The 18,498-nt window shown below is 33.6% G+C and overlaps 1 non-coding gene across 1 annotated transcript; it reads right to left on the reverse strand.

Annotated features, from left to right (window-relative positions):
* Nucleotides 1–1,485: 1,485 nt before the first annotated feature.
* Nucleotides 1,486–1,613, reverse strand: LOC130456771 (U6atac minor spliceosomal RNA). The gene has a single exon (XR_008915813.1). It is a non-coding gene; the product is annotated as a U6atac minor spliceosomal RNA (small nuclear RNA).
* Nucleotides 1,614–18,498: the final 16,885 nt, after the last annotated feature.

Below are 18,498 nucleotides of genomic sequence, written 5' to 3' on the forward strand. Positions count from 1 at the left end.
TTGGTGGTTTCAGAACTCAATTGGCCAGCATTCCAGAGTTCATTCCACTCCTTTAGAGCTCCTAAAATAATTTCTGACACAAGTCACCTTTATACATCATCTTGATTGGCATTCCTTTCAAAAAAAATATTTTAAAGTATTTTTCTAAGGTTACATGATTCATGTTCTCTCTTTCTTATCTTCTATCCCACCTCCCAGAGCTGACAAGCAATTCCACTGGGTTATGCATACTCAATACCTATTTCCATATTATTCATTTTTGTAATAGTCTTTTAAAACCAAAACCCCAAATCCTATATCTATATAAACAAGTGATAAATCATATGTTTTTCTTCTACATTTCTACTCCCACAGTTCTTTCTCTTGATCTGGATAGCATTCTTTCTTATAAGTCCCTCAGAATTGTCCTGGATCATTGCATGGCTGCTAGTAGCAAAGTCTATTACATTTGATGGTCCCATAATATTTAAGTTACTGTGTACAATGTTCTTCTGGTTCTGCTCATTTCACTCAGCATCAGTTCATAGAGGTCTTCCCAGTTTTTATTGTATTCAAGAAGGTCACAATAGTATTCTACCACCATCATATACCACAATTTGTTCAGTCATTCCCAATCAAGAGACAACCTCATTTTCCAGTTTTTTGACACCACAAAAGAGAGTGGCTATGAATATTTTTGTACATATATTTTTTTATCCCCTTAGGGTACAAACCCAGTTGTACCCTAATTCCATAGTTCCTTAATTCCAAGTTGCCTTACAAAATGGTTGGATCAATTTATAACTCCACTAGCAATTCATTAGTGCTCCAATTTTGCCATATCCCCTGAACATTTATTATTTTCCTTTACTTTTATATTGACCAGTCTGCTAGGTGTGAGGTAGCACCTCAGAGTTGTTTTGATTTGCATTTCTCTAATCAGGAGGGATTTAAAATACTTTTTCATGTGATTATTGATAGTTTTGATTTCTTCATCTGAAAACTGTTTATTCATATTCCTTGCCCATTTGTCAATTGGGGAATGGCTTGATTTCTTATAAATTTTATCTAGTTCCTTATATTTGAGAAATTAGATCCTTGTCAGAGAATTTTGTTATAATTTTTTCCCCATTTAGTTGCTTTCTTCTAATGTTGGTTGCATTGGTTTTGCTGGTACACATTTTTTTAATATGATATAATCAAAATTATTCATTTTATATTTTATAATGTTCTCTTCCATTTCCTATAGATTTGACAGGTATACTAGTCTATGTTCCTCTAATTTACTTATATTTTCCCTCTTCATATTTATGTCATTTATCCATTCTGAATTTATCTTAGTATAGGGTGTGAGATATTGATCTAAATCTAATTTTTCCCATACTGTTTTCCAATTTTCCCAGCAGTTTTTGTCTAATGGTGGGTTCTTGTCTCAAAAGCTGGGATCTTTGGGTTTATAGAACACTAGCTTGCTGAAGTCATTTACCCCAAGTCTATCCCATTGATTCAAAAACATGGTTAGATACCACAGAGTAGGTGGCAATGCCTTAACTGTATGTGGGTTGTAAAGGCCACTAAGACCTCTTCCATCCTTATCAAGGGGAGTGCTAACCTTCTTTCCTTTCATGTAACACTTAGCATTCCTTTATTTAGTCATTGTTAGACTCAGAAGACATCGATAAAAGGGTGATCGCTAAAGGTATTATTAGAATTATTATAATACATGCTATCATCATTATTATCTACTCAATTTTCTCATTGATAAAATGGGGAGAATACTTCTCTAAGAGGTAGCATAGCAGAATAAAAAGACTACTGAATATAAGTTCAGGAATACATGTTTTTAAAAATCACTTCTGATATTTATTAGCTATGTGACCTGAAGTTTTCTTATTAATTCATCAAGAGGTAGTAGACAGTATTTTTGGTATAGGAAACTCCCACATTAGGAAGTCCCTGTGATGACAAAACTATGGATTTTGGTCTTCTTGTGTAATTTCTCCCTTTCTTAATTTGTAGGGTTATTATAAAAGTTATTTATTAAACCTTAAAAGTGAATTTAATTATGTTTAAAGGCATAAAATGCCTCGTAACCAAGAAAAAATACAGTTTCACATTTTATATTCATTCTAGTTCTTGATTCTTATCTATTTTCATTGAGCATAATAAGGTAAAACAGCTTTATCACTTTCTTGACATCATACCTTGTCTCAGCCACTCATGACTGAATTTATGATTTTTTCAAAGTGACTAGACTAGATGATCTTTTTGTTTAAGTTTTTTTTTGATCATATTTGTTTTAAAATAACATTTTGCTAGACTTTCATCTATTTTATATATGTTTTAAAATTTTGTTTTCTTTTGTTTTAGATATTATAAGCAGCCAAGGCCTATTCATTTTACTCTCTAACGTTATCCCATAGAAATGTTATTACACATTATAAAGTAAGAGCAAACATCAATATGGTTATGCTATTTACATTATAATTATTTTTCTTCTGCCTTTGAAAAATGAAAAAAATATAAAATCAATAATGTAGCACAAAGAAAGCCATCAAGAATATTGATTAATTTTAACCTTTCATTTCTCATCTTCCCTTTATTTCTTTTTTCTAACACTTTATATAATTAACTAGTTATTATTTCATCCTTAGTGTATCTGTCTTCAGAATATTATTAATACTATTGAAATTATACCTTACTCAGTATTTTCCTGACCTGTGTGGCATTTAAAAGAGTGTGTATGTTATAAACTGTAATAGTTAAAATGGTTGAAGGCTGTAAACTGTAGTGATTAAAATAGTGGAAGACTTAAATTGTAGTAGACATAAGAGTGGGTGAGAAAATTTGACCTCAGAAAATATGTTTCACTACAGTGTCTTGTTTTAAAATGAAATATAAGGTCGTTGCCAGGGAAATATTCCCAATTATTCAAATATACCCAAGTCAGCTGGGTTTTATAGAGATTTTAATTAATAATACAATGAGGAATTAGAGAGAGAGAAAGATTAAGAAAGGAATAAGTGTGAAAGGCCTTAAGCCAACATGGCCTAGACCTGAGTCTTTAGAGAGAGATCAGTCAGTCCTTAATCACTCACCACAAGATCTGTCCAAGCAAGAATATAGACACCAGTTCAGCCAGCCACCCTTCTCCAGAGATTCTTCTGACTGTCCTCAAGAGCCTCTCCCAAGAGACTCCTTAGAGACTCTTTCTTCAGAGCCTCCTCCTTAGAGTACTCACCTTCTAACAGCCTCCTTAGAGACTGTTTTTCAAGAGACTGTGTCTTTCAACAGACTGTCCTTTTTTTATATAGGGGGTTTTCTCCTATGTCACCTCCCCTAAGTTCTTCCATCTACTAATCACAGTAGATGTTTTCCAAAGGACAGCCCATTCTGAATTCACACCTGAGTAGACTAATCCTTTTAGTAATCCACTCCTGAGTAGGCTAGAATCTCTGTGTAAGTTTTTTCCTCTTTGCTCCTTATAAGTTCACAAATTGTCTGAACTTTATAGGTACTTAGCACCCCTTTGTATTAATTCTAAAAATAGGCATGGCTTAAGTATGGGTTTAAGTATTTTTCATTGTTCAGCAAGGAGTTTTCTTCCCTAAAACAGGCTTAAGTACAGGTGGAGTAGAGGCCTTCACATTTCTGATCTAAGTAGAGTTCTCACATTTTAGATCTAAGTAGCTTCACTGTTTAAAATGGGGAATAGTCCCAATGAGGAATTTTTTAACATTCACAAGTGTGAGAAATTTCAAGATTCACACCTGGCATCTTTCTCTCTTAGCAGATGTTGTAAATTTCAGAAATATAAACTCCCTTTTAATATTAGCCTAAACACTACATTATAGTCATGTCATTAACATTGTCTATAATTCCATTTTCTCTTACCTGTCTTGCATGGACTTAGTCTTATTCATCTTTATATTCTACCGAATTGCTTTTATATAGAACAAGCCTTTAATATGCAAATATTTATAAATACATGCATGTATACACATCGAGAGAAAATATAAAATAGTTAGGCAGTTAGGCATATATATATATATATATATAGAGAGAGAGAGAGAGAGAGAGAGAGAGAGAGAGAGAGATTCAATAAAAAAACAAACACATGGTTAGGAAGAGAAATTTACTTTCCATTGTAGTCTCCAATAAAGAAAATAAATCATTTAGAAATAATAAAATATCATTGAATCATGTTATATTGCTTTAAAGTAATAACATAATTCTGTCCTATTATTCATTTTGATCAAAAATTTCCTGGAAATAAAAAAATAAATATTTATGGTTAATGAGTATCCAGTAATGCTCATAATAGGTCTGACATGACTAGTATTGATGTTAAATAAAATGTCTAGAATGAATGAGATGGATTATAATCTTGTTCAATAACTCACTTTAGTAAACAAAAATACAACCAAGTTTCTGAAAGTTAAAGAATCATTTGTCTAATATATGAAACAACAAACATTTTCTGAATACTACATAATTTAGTCAATAATATGACTTAAATATGACTGTATTACCAAAAAAATCATCATGTACTTAGGAACCTCACAAGTATCACAAAGTTTGATCTAACTACATTGCTATTTTTCATTTAGACTGATAAATTCAGGTAAAATTGAAAAAGAAAACATTGTGGATAAATATGTTAACATTATCATTTATAGCATTAAAAATTGGCATAGATATATACATAACAGGAAAGGGGAGAATTGGTAGTGATAGATATAGTACTAGTTAATTTCAGAGGTCCCTGAAGGTAAACTAAGGTCATCACCCTTTTAAAACTGTTTTTCACAGAATTACAATTATGTTAATCCAAACATGTTTTATTATTATTTCGTATATTTTAAGCTTAATTCAAATTTTAAAAGTATTCATTCATGACAAATCTATACTGAATGCTTTTAATACTTTCTTTATACTAAAATCTCTTTTGAAACATCAAACTTCCTTAATGGACAAGTAAATGATTACTCTACTTCATATGCTAAGTGCTCTGTAATTGAGAGAGGTTATAGATTAATCCAATCTTTGTCTTCTTTTCTACTTCATCTCCTAAACTCTAATCTCATATCTCAATCCTAATATTTGCAATTGTTTATTGAGTATTTCCAGGTGGATTCCTCTTTAATGCCAAATATAATACATACATAATTGAACTCTTCTCCTTCAAACTATTGCCCTAAAAAATTATTTGTCTTAGTAAATGATATTACTAGTCCTCTAGTGATTAGCAATCACTTATTAGTTTAATGTCAGGAATTGCTAGTTAATTCTATATGTAAGCCCTAAGATTTATTTTTAGACAGAACATCGACAGTGTTTTTTTTTTAAATATATTTTATTTGATCATTTCCAAGCATTATTCGTTAAAGACATAGATCATTTTCTTTTCCTCCCCCCCACCCCCCATAGCCGACGCGTAAGTCCACTGGGCATTAGATGTTTTCTTGATTTGAACCCATTGCTTTGTTGATAGTATTTGCATTAGAGTGTTCATTTAGAGTCTATCCTCTGTCATGTCCCCTCAACCTCTGTATTCAGGCAGTTGCTTTTTCTCGGTGTTTCCACTCCCATAGTTTATCCTTTGCTTATGAATAGTGTTTTTTTCTCCTGGATCCCTGCAAGTTGTTCAGGGACATTACACCGCCCCTAATGGAGAAGTCCATTACGTTCGATTATACCACAGTGTATTAGTCTCTGTGTACAATGTTCTCCTGGTTCTGCTCCTCTCGCTCTGCATCACTTCCTGGAGGTTGTTCCAGTCTCCATGGAACTTCTCCACTTTATTATTCCTTTTAGCACAATAGTACTCCATCACCAACATATACCACAGTTTGTTCAGCCATTCCCCAATTGATGGGCATCCCCTCGTTTTCCAGTTTTGGGCCACCACAAAGAGCGCAGCTATGAATATTTTTGTACAAGTCTTTGTGTCCATTATCTCTTTGGGGTACAGACCCAGCAGTGCTATGGCTGGGTCAAAGGGTAGATATTCTTTGAACATCGACAGTGTTAAAAAGAACATGACATCATTTATTTCAATTTGCAGAAAATTCAGAGGTCTCTTATTCAAATCCACCCACACAAGACCAACTTTTCCTTTCTCTTCAGAGGGCCTCTGACTTCTACAAAAATGTTTATAATCCTCTAGACTTGTAGTAATACACTGAGTAGGGCCTTTTCAGGAGAAAGCAATAAGAGTTTCTAGAGAAGAAAGTAACACAGCCCATCAAATACATTTACATGGGACCTACCTTTTTTATAGACCACTTTGGGGTACTATTCTTGGCTCCCACTCAATTTAAAAGCATTCAAAATATCTGTTGACCTGGGATGGATGGGACACATATCTTCAAGTATTTGAATACCTATTGAATTGAACTGGGATTAAATTGCTCTTCTGGGATCCAGGCAATTGAAGCATGAGTAAGAGGTCTACATTTCAAAAAGGGAAATTTAGGCTCAAAATAGGAAGGAAGATTTTATCTCCTGGAGCTATTCAAAGATATAGTGCACTACCAAGGGAGGTAATGGTTTCTAAATATTTTTACTGCCCAGATAAATATTTCTTGTATTTATAGAATGGATTCCTTTAAACATATCGATTAGACTAGATTGCACTTAATATGTCATCCAACACTGAGATGCAGTGATTCTGTGGCTCTTCCTTCCACATCTGAAATGTTAAATTCCAAATTGAACCTTTTCATTCAGGATTTATAGTCCTTGCTATTTCTTCTAAATAACTGATTCTCCCTTTTGGCTTTTCATTTATTTATTTATTTATTTTTGGTTGGTTTTTCTCTTCTTATATTGAGGTTCTAAAACAATCAAGGTTTTCCTGTTAGCATTTCAACAAATTTAGTAATAATTCCTTTTTTTTTTTAAACCCTTACCTTCCGTCTTGGAGTCAATACTGTGTATTGGCTTCAAGGCAGAAGAGTGGTAAGGGCTAGGCAATGGGGGTCAAGTGACTTGCCCAGGGTCACACAGCTAGGAAGTGGCTGAGGTCAAATTTGAACCTAGGACCTCCCATCTCTAGGCCTGGTTCTCAATACACTGAGCTACCCAGCTGCCCCCAATAATTCCTTTTTATAGCATAATATATGATAACTTTTTGTCATAATTATTCATGTTTCTGATGTTTGTTTTTTTCTGAGAGTTTTTCCTCTTTGAAGAATTTTTTTAGCTGTTCCCCTTTGCTGTTTGTTCAAACACTGTTAGTTTGGTAACCATGATTGTGTGTGTGTGTGTGTGTGTGTGTGTGTGTGTGTTTACTCCAACCTCAGGATTCTTTGATATTCTTAAGGGGGTTGAGGGGCTAAAATATCAAAGCTTCCTATAAGTAGTTACTACTCCAAATGATGACATTTTCAAATGCCGATGAAGTCCACTAAACTCCAGTTCCATCTAGCCACTCACAATTTGATTAGCTACTGTGAAGAAATTTTGCCTCAGAGGCATGATACTCTTCCCACCTTGCCCCACCTCATTCTCTATGGAAGGAAGGAGAATTAGTTTCAGAGTTTAATTCAGCTCCTATATGTAACATAGTCTCAATTCCAATTAAAACCTGACTCAGATTGGAGTCACAGACACCCTGCCTTCTCAGACTTCTCTGGAAGGCTATTTGGTTGATTCATCCTGCTTGTAATTCTGACACCACAATTGCTATGGCTAAAACTACCTGGCCTACCTGGGGATCACCTCTAGTATCTGAAGCTTAAAAAGACCAAATGACAAAGTACAGGTAAAGAAATATTGTTCTATTCCTTGGAGTTGGGGCATAAAAGGATTGATCAGGGAAGGAAGCTCTTCCCTGCTCCCTGTTTCAGGTCATGGCTCTGGCTCTGTGTATGAACTAGGATATCCAACCTATGGGCATAACAGAAAAAGAGTAGCAGGAAACAGGTAGAAAGAGGATAAATGAAAAAGAAAGCAATAGGCTCAGTCTACCTAGGTATAAAAATATTATCTGTTGTAGTGATACAGAAAGTCAAAGGAGGTTAAACCCATCCATATAGTAAAGGATAAAGAATACCTCCATATTATAATATCTGGGAAAATACTAGGCAGATCTTTCAGGGGTTTTTTGTAGTAAATTATCTGAATATGCCCAGATAAGCCCTGGTTACAATTTTATTTCTTCCCCTTTTGAAGTGTTTAGGAGAACTAAGTTTGGACAAGACTTGAAACCATAAGAAAAATTTAAAGTTAAAATAAAAGCCTGGAGCAGATTCCATTATGCTTTAGCTGAAGTAAAAAAGGCAATGATAACAATTATGATCTCAGGCAAAACAAAAGCAAAAATAGGCCTAATTAAAAGGGAAACAGGGAAACTTCTTTATGCTAAAAAGATAGTATAGATAATGAAGTAATAACAAAAATAAAATTTCTTGCATTTTTGATAAAGATTTCATTACTCAAATAAAAAATACTAAATATAGACCCGAGTGACTTTTGTAAAAAATAGCTTTAATCCACAATTGATAAACAATCAAAGGAAGCCAAAACTTTTTATAGTCATATAAAATTTCTCTGTATCATTATTGATTAGAGAAAGGCAAATTTTAGAAAGAATTCTGAGGTACTCCATCATACCTTTTAGTAATGACAAATGCTGAAGGAGACATGGGAAAATAAATACACCAGTCAACTGTTGGTGAAGTTGTGAAGTAGTCCAGTCATTCTGGAGAACAATTTGAATCTTTATTCAAAAGACACTAAACTATGCATACCCTTTGATCCAGCAATGCACTACTAGATGTTTATCACAAATAGCTTAAAGAAAAGGAAAATAATCTTATACATACAAAAATGTTTCTAGCAGCTCTTTTTGTGGTGGCAAAAAATTTTTAAAAACTGGTGAGATCTATATGAAACTCAGTAAAGCAAAATGAGGAGAAACAGCAGATAATTGTACATAGTAAAAGCAATATTGTAATGATGATCAGCTATGAAAGGCTTAGCTACTGTGATCATCCCAGTGATCCAAGTCCATTGCCAAGGACTAGTGATGAAAATTGATATCTACTTCCAGAGTCATAACTGATGAACTCTCAAGTACAATTGGAAGTGTAATTTTCTCATTTTATTTTTCTTGCTTTTCTTGTAACATTGCTAATATGGAAATAATTCATAGGATTTCACATGTATGATATATAACTTTGTTGCTTACCTTCTCAGTGGGTAAGAGCAGATCTGGGGAGAGAGAGCATTTGGGATTAAGATTTTAAAAAATGATGAATATAAATAATTAATCAAAAAGAAAAAAAAGAGACTCAACATAATTTTAAAACTTTAACTGCTTAAGACTATACTGAGACTTCTGGGCTAATTTGTATTTATTATAATTTACCAGTCATTCAATTATGCCAGGACTTTGAGACCCAATAGAAATTGGAAAAAGTCATTAAGACATATTTTAAGACAGATTTTTAAAAACAACCTGAAGAAGATTCCAAGTCCTACAGGATCCCTTGGAATTCATTTCATAAGACATTAGTTATATCCTTCAATGAGAAAATGAATTTATTCAGAAATGACTACTTTTCTTTGATTTTTGGTGCTCTTATCTTTCTATTACTTTGCCCAAGACAGGACAAGATTTCTTATCTCCCCATCTCCTAGTAAAGGTTAGAAGATAGCCTTTTTACTGCTCTTCCAACTTGAATACTATGCAAAATTCTAGAACCCTAGGAAAAAGAAGAAAACCCCTCTAAAAGTTTGCTTTTTTGTAGAAATACTTTCTCAGTTCTTGATATTTAAAAAAAAGTTGGTAGTATTTCAATTTGATATGACAGATTCTGTTTCATTATAATTTGAAGTATTTTGAAACATGTTATATCATCAAGCCAATAGTAAATGAAAAATCTCAAAACAGGCATTCAACCATACTTTTAGAAGTTACACAATTTGAATTAAAGAAAATAATCTACATTCTTAAAATATACAGAACTATAAAAGTAATGATAAAGAACAATGGAGCACATGTGCAGAACAAAAGTAAGCACTCACCTTATAAAGAACAAAATTTGAGGAAACCGGTCCATTCTGATTTCATATGGCCAGTGTAAGATTTTCTGAATCAGTCAAGTGTCAGGAAACAGAAATCTAAATGTCCATTCTTGTTACAAAATAAAACTGCATGAAAAACTAAATATTGCAATTTAATGATTTGTATAAAAAAAGTACCAACATGGAGAATATAATTTTATATTTGGGAAACCTGATGCTTGTATATGTATAATGTCAGAAAACAACCAAAAATAACTATGACTACAATATTCATATGAAACATATTTGATTTTCAAAGATACTTTTAAAAATTCTTAAACTGTTGCAAAGAAGAGCAGAACAGTGAAAATAAGGTTCATAATGAGCAAAAATAATGTAAATATGGAAGGAACAACAACAAAGCAGTAATAATTTAGTATTAAGAAATTATACTGACATAGACTGATCTAAAACAAGAAGTATGAGAAAACACTAACATTCCCCAGTTTGCAAAGATGAAATGCCATGAATTGAAACTCTGCATAAACAATCAGATATTTTTATAATTTATGTTCATTTTTACAAACGAATTTCCTTCTTCTTTTATTCATATAATAATGCTTTTTAAATAGGGGGCAGAGGAAGTCATGAATTAGGAAATATAGGTGATATAAAAGCAATAGACAACAATAAAGATATTTTAAGAATCAGTCAAGCATTATAGCAAAATAAATGTCAGTTAAGCATTATGGAAAAATAAGATTCTGATCCCATTCTCCAATATTTCATTATGTTTAGTGATGTTGATTTAGATGAATACCCTAAAGAACTATTGCTATAGATATTCATGAATTATAAACCTATTCAAAAAGTATAAAAGGGTAATATTATACCCAAAATATTGATACATCAATTCATTCACCTGCAAAATTTGGAAATGGAATGTGTAAACATATTAAGTTTTTAAAATTAATTCAGTGTTTTTAGATATTACATCATTATTGTATACTACAAAACATGTAATAATATGTTCCTCAAAGAAATAAAAATGTGTTTCCCAGAGAATTATGGAAAGACTAAGGACAACTTTGTGTGGGCTATAACATATTACAGATAAGGAATTGTAAAGGAAAATTGGTCTAAAGGGTATCATTAAAGAAATGTGTGAAGGAAAAAAGGATGGATTTATCAGGTCACAAGAAGAGATATTATTAATAATGTATTTATCTCTGTTTTCTCACCACGTCACAGAAGCAAAAAGAATAGATTGAAATCCTACCTGTAACAATTATTATTGAACGATGGTTAACCTCTGCAGCATCAGTTTCTTTAATAGGCTGTAATATAGGGAATAACAGCTGTATGAACTGTATAAATGGAGATTTTAAGCCTTTGGACTTCATCCCCCAGAAGTCCCTTTGAATTTTCCCAAATTCCCTTTTTAGGCCTCTTTGAATTTTGCATGATTGTATTTCAGTGACTGTAACTCCTCCTTCTTCCTCTTTTTGGTCTTGGGACTGGGCTGCATTCAGGCAGCTCTTTTGCCCTAATTATTATTAATAACACTTTAAAAATATAATATGTAGATATTATTAATTTTGAAACACACACCTCAAGATTATCATGAGATAATTCATCTAAAGCACATTGTAACCTTAAAGCATTCCATGAATGTCAGCAATTACTATTTTTACTTGGAACTTTTTTAGCTTCATTATGGTGAAGGTATCAGGAATTACAGTTATTAAGGTGCCTTAAAAATTAATTGTCATCATATTTCAAATTCAAATTGTACATGCTATTCATGTCCTAATATAATAAAAAAAATCCTAACCAAATATGACCCAAAATATTTTTGTGGTCAGTGGAAGGCATACTAGGTTTGGAGAGGACCCAATTTTAACTCTGATTATAATTTGATTGCAATGGATGATTATGAATAACCACTATGAGCCCAGTAGACCTTATGACATTGCCAGTATAGGATGGGATATCCAAATGGACACTGGAGAAAACATGTGAAGAAAATAAAATGTGATTTGCATACTACCTAAAGAGGAGATTTTTGGTTGACTATTGTTCCATAACAGAAATGCTTACAAAAAATGAACAAACAAATAAACAAAAAAACTAAGCAGATGATTCTGTATTCTATTCAATATGACTCAATGATGTAAAAAGACATATTACAAGCCTCTTGGAAGAGAGAGAACACCTGTCCATTCCACTCATTTATCATTTGGCCTGCAAATACATATCTCTGGTTTTTGACTCATGTGTATTTGTGTGTATGTGCATTTTATTTCACATTTTTAAGTGAATTATTACAATTGGAAATGGAAACCATATCATATTTTGGGCAGTTGAGCAGAATAAGGAATAAATTTCCATGTGATTTGCTTGACCAAGCATAATAAAAGTTCAAAGATAGCCAACAATGATTAATAAACATTCATCCATTGGCTATGCCACATTCAGAGGTGAATTTGGTAGATTCAATGATTTGGAACTTCAGTTTGATCTCAGTTTCCCCAGAGATAAAAATGATATAGTGTGAATATGCTTTTGTGCATAAGGGGAAGGGACTTCTTTGTAGCCTACTCTACTCACATTAGTCAAAGAAAAGAGAGAAGAAAAAAGAAAATTTACACTGTTCCTGTGACAAAAGAATAATAGCAGACAATGGAATGGAGCATACTAAAACAAGTGAAAAAATACTATTTAATAGCAATATTAAAACTGGAATTTGGGTGGCAGTAGAAGAAAGATCTGTTTAGCCTACATAATCTTGTAGAAGCAGAAAAAGCTTGAGAGATTAAACAATGATGCAAATTCAAATAATTATTTCTTAAGAGTTTTAGTACTAACGATTCCACTTGGCTTGGTTAAGAATAACTAGTCAGAAACTTAGATCTAGAGAGCAACTCAGAAAATTTGCCACTCTCCCTTTATTGTAGAGGAAGGGGTAGAGGAGGGGGAATATGGGCAAATAGTTCATATATTGTCATATCTAGTCAATGGGTTCACTGATATTATTTACCTACACCCCTATTTCTTTTTTTTTTATTTTAGAAGAGATTTTGTGTTGTGAATGGGATAATATAAAACAACTATAGACACATTTAATAATGAATGTGATGTAAAAATAAAAGGTACCAATAAAAATGAAATGAATAAAAACCAATAATTGAGACCTTCCTTTCCCTAAATTGGGCAAAAGAGATTAGCTGTAACTCTTTTTCAACTTGCTTATGTCTGTAATAGCAACCCTGAAATTGTTCTTGTGTGAAGTCATTTCATAAAAATTATCCTGTGGGAAAGTAATACCTGTGCTTTTTGGAATGGCTCTGAACCCTGGGCTCTGTATTTCAACTTTCTCAGATACCTCCCACTTCCTTTGTGGGAGGTGTCTAAGAATGTATAAAAGAAGAGAGAAGCATGGGTTTTCAAAACTTTTTCCCCAGAATGCCCTTTCCAGAGAGCCTTTTCCCTCCAAAGCTTCCTTTCTCCAGAAAGAGCCTTTTGCCCCAGAGAGCATCCGTCTCTGTGTAGCTGCCAGAGATCTAATTTTCTGTATTTTCTCAAACCTTTCTTTTCCTAACCCAAATAAACTATCTATCTATCTATCCCTAGAGTCTGGCTTGATTTAATTTAATTCCCTAGCCTAGTTATAAATAAAGAAGAAAACCTGGTCAATTTCCCTAACAGCAGGGGGGAACCCCTGGATACCTTCCTTCCTTTTTCCCCCCTCCTTTTCCACATCCACACACCCCACAAGAATGTTCTAGTGCTTAGTATTTTACTCTCTAATAAAGTCTTTCTTTTTGTCAAAATTCTAGGACATCATGTCTCTCCATCTGGCCCTTGCTTTATCTCTTCATCTTTATCTCTCTCTCTCTAACTCCCTCTTTTTCTCTCAACCTCCTTTCTCCATGATGGAAAGCCAGCACTCATCTCTAAGTGCCCCCAACACATTTCCTGACATTTTTTGATTCATGTTCCTTTTTTTTCCACTCTTACTATTCCTCCTAGAGGGGATCTAGAGCAGTTAATATGATATAGTTTCTACATGTATTATTATGCAATGCATATTTCCATGTTTATCATGTTGTTAAAGAAGACATATATCATTTAAATTATTAATGTGGCCCTTTTAACAAATATCTTGGGACCTTGCAGGAAACTGACCTGGAGTAACCTACTCTATTAGATTGCCATTATTGGATTCTGTAGGGACCAGGGGAATCATCCTTACTCTAAGTCCATCGAACTTGGCTATTAACTTGGTGATGCCTTTTGCCCAGGGCCTAACAGAAACAAAACTTAGCCACAGAAAACTTGAGATTCAGTGTCAGAGAGGAATCACAGAATCAGATTTCTAGGGCTGGAAAGGACCTGCTATGTTATTTAGTCCAATTGTCTCATTTCACAAATGAAGAACCCGAGGTCTAGAGAGTGAAGTGATTACCGAAACTAACAGAGCTAGGATTCAAACTCGAGTCTTGTGCCTGAAAGTTTGGTGTTCTTCTCTTGTACCATTCCTTTTTGAAACTATACAGACTTGATACTGAGTCAGAAAGTTACTGAAGTTAGACACCATATCCTCCATGCTTAGAGCTATCGTTGGTTTCACAGCATGATGTGATGCTGAGTAAGCAGGAAGAGGTTAAGTTTAAATATATTTTGTGGTTCAACAAAGTGGGTTTGAGTTGTTGGATATATCACTTCAAACATCTGATGGCATTTACTAGGACAGCTTAGAGTAATAAAATTACTAAGGAGAATTCACCTTTATATATCATATCCTAAGGAACCATCCAAAATACAAGTTCTACCCAGTAGAGGTGATACAACAATGTGGTGGCCTTTCTTTTGAAAAGAAATATTGATGGTTCAAGATGAGTCTAGATATAAATACTGGATACCATGAGGCTGAAATACATTGTCTAATGGCTATGGATTATTGGCTGACCGTTTAAGGAGCAGCAGATTTCATCTTTTGTCACAGAAGTAGAGCTTTATTGCATTCTTATTCAGGGCAATCACTAAGAGACTGCAATTGGAAGCCGAGAAATAAGAAAGGCTCCTGTTGTATCCATTGTAAATGAAAGGGAACTTGAATTCAATTTTATAGTGAGAACACTATTGAGAGGTCAAAGAAATTGATTTTAAATTGTTAAAGAGGAGAGTTTACAGTGCTCTGCTAAAAATGATTTTTTTAATAATACCTGGTTAACTACTGTAATAAAAGTGGAGGAAATGCTTTGTGGGAATGGATGGCAGTATTAAAGAGATATTTTCTCCTCTTTCAGAGGTAGAGATCCTTATCTCAATGGAATGCCCAGGCAAATGTAAATCAAAGGATAGAGCTAGGATTGCTACAAAATCCATGATTCTCAGAAAAGGAACTTTGATTATTTCTTTCCTTACTCCACCCCTAATTAATTAGTTGCTCCTCCCTTTAATCTCCTACTTTCTCAGGACTTTCCATGGGATGATTTATCCATTCAATTAAAAAACTTAAAAAATTAAAGATTTTTTGTGATTCATTTAGGTTTAATTTTAATTATGATAACCTGAACATGATACCAAGGAGTAAGAATGAATCAAAAAGATGAAAATTAATTCTAATGGGGAGAGTCAGTTTATAAAAATGAATAATTTGTTACCTCTGATACATTACTTTATAATGTTACAAAAAGTCGAAAATGGATATCAATTCTCTAAAGAACTATGACCTTATAAGAGCTAGACACTATTCCATAAAAGGTCAATATGGAAGTTATCACTCATAAAACAATGAGTAAAATGAAAGGCGAGCTAATGAGTAAATTCATAGAATAGAAACATTTGACAACCACTTTTCCATTTTTTAAATGGCTCCAATTTTTAGACATATCTAGAGGTGCCTTTGCTTTGTCCATAGATTTATCACTTGCTCAAGATAGATTTGTTGTTTTTCTCTTTCTCTTTATGACCAGAATACTGATTTTAAAAACTTTTCCATCAAGAATATCAAGAGACAATTGGAACCTTTATTAATATTAATTGCAGCAACTCCTCATAGAATTATTTTTTATTATCTCAATGTTTTTGTCTTTTATCTCATATTAAAAAATGTATTTGAACTTAAAAAAGTTTCAGAAGATTAATTTCTTTCCTTAAGCAAAGCAACAAAAAAGACCTAGGTAAGTCTTATCATGTTTGTGATTTATAAAATATTTTAACATAAGCATAAATTCACAGGTCAGTTTTCTGAAACAGGAAGGATTGTTGGTGGGATGAAGGAGGCGGCAGTGTGCATTATAAAACTTGGCTATCTTCTACCTTTTGACAAGTGATTGAAAAAAAGATGGAGTGCTTACCACAAAAGCTGGCTGTTTCTACTCTTGGTAGTTTTACTAGAACGGGGTAAAAAATTCATCTCAGGATGATTTACATAATACAGAGTCCTTCCACCAACTACAGCAAAATAATTTATATCAGCCTCCTTTTGAGGATTTACAGTTTGAAGAACTCAAGGAAATTGTTACCACAAAAAAAAATGCTTCCTCTTTTTTTTTTTTCTGTGCAGAGGGACAATATATAATGCAATTCCTTGCATTTTTGTTGTTTTCCTCATTGCCCTTTACAGAGTTCTAGATTTATAGTTGTCATTCAATAAATATTTGTCAGATTGTGTCCCCTCCACTTTTCTCTAAAGGACATTACAGTATTTGTGCCCGTTGGTGTTACTGATGAGTAATGAACTGCCTTTTATTTCTAGTTTTGCTCTAGGAGAATGTATCTGTGAGTTAGGGCAATGATTATAGGTGTATTTCAAATGGTTCATGTTCTGAGCTTGTAAAACAAGCTATCACTCAAACCTGAAAAGTAAGTTTATGAGATGAATCCTGTGAAGATTCACATGAGAGTCTCATATCTATTTCTTTGCTCCCTCCAAAACAATACTTTTCATTTAGGAATCTTTTATGGCTGTGATATACTAATTTTGATCTTCTCTAGTGATTCCTGTCTAAAGAAAATCATTCCTGTTCTCATTGAGAGTATAGTTATTTCCTAATAATTATTTCTGTGGCAATAATAGTTAGATTATCTATTCATCTTTCTTTGTCCTAGAGTTTAATGAAAAATAGGACAAATCACATTTCCAGTAATTAGTTGGATAACAATTATATTCACTTAAATAATAAGAATAGAGTCATCTGCCATTAAATTCCCATTCACTTATATAAACGCATCTCTTTACTCAGCAAAGCACCCTTATTTGAATTTGAACGTTCTGGATAAAAGATTGCTTTATAATTAAAATGTAATATATGCTGATTAATTTTTAGAAGCTTCAATATTGAAACTCAAGAAGAAGATTTGCAATTTTTCAGAGTTGTGGAATTCCATTTTGACCTCAGTAAAAACTGTGATTGCTGATAACTCACTTCTCAGTTCAAAATGAAATGGGATAATTTCAAAGCTTAAAATAATCTCCTCTCATTTCAACAAATCAGTTGATCAAATTGTCACTGGTATAAATAAGTTGTTTCAATTCTTTGGAGACAAATTAAATAGCTCACCTTGAAGATATGTTTAAGACTCACTATCAAGTGTTAGGGGCATTTAGGTGGTACAGTGGATAGAACACCAGGCCTGAAATTAAGAAGACCTGAGTTCTTTCAAATATAACCTTTTTGATCTTGGGCAACTCACTTAAGCCTTTTTGCCTCAGTGTCTTCATCTTTCAAATAGTATGGAGAAGGAAATGGCTAGCCACTCAAGTAGACTTGCCAAGAAAACCCTAAATTAGGTCAGAAAGTATCAGACACAACCTCAATGACTAAAGAACAACAAATAAAGTGTTACTATTTTAGTTTATCTTGTTCAAGATATGACAAATACTGCATTAGTATAATATAGCATGCTACCTTGTATCTTCCTTAAATCTGTTAAAATCCCCTTCTAATTATAGATCCCATTAGAGATAACTGTGAGCAAATGGAATTGGCCCACAGGTTAATGTTTTGGAACCTTTTAAGGACCCTGTGCCTGTGCCCTGCCTCCCCCAAACTACATGCCATGCCCAGGCCTCCCAGACTGCATGCAGTGGGGGAGTAGGGCCTGGCTGCAGCCACAGGGACCCAGTCCCCTACACCCAGCCTAGGGTGGGGGGGCAGAATGAGGGGGCTGATGCCCAAGCATAACAGGGAAAGTGGGGGAAGCCTATGTGGGGAAGTGGCTCAGAGACACAGTGCCATGCCCCCTGTATTCAGGAGTGCGGCTGGACTCCGAGCTGGCTTACCCTGGGGGAAACTTCCTCCTGCAGCCAGAGGGATCTACACCCTTTCATTTGGCTGCCTCTGGATCTTGCAGAATGAGGGGACTGAATTATTATCAGTCAGTTACCATACTTTACCATTGCCCTTGCTAGTGCTTCCACCTCTGAAATTGCACAAGACAAAGTTAGAATCAGTTATAACTCTGTTTACACCTCCTTGAACTATTGCAATAAGT

The sequence above is a fragment of the Monodelphis domestica genome, chromosome 1, assembly GCF_027887165.1.
Source record: "Monodelphis domestica isolate mMonDom1 chromosome 1, mMonDom1.pri, whole genome shotgun sequence".
Lineage (NCBI taxonomy): Eukaryota > Metazoa > Chordata > Mammalia > Didelphimorphia > Didelphidae > Monodelphis > Monodelphis domestica.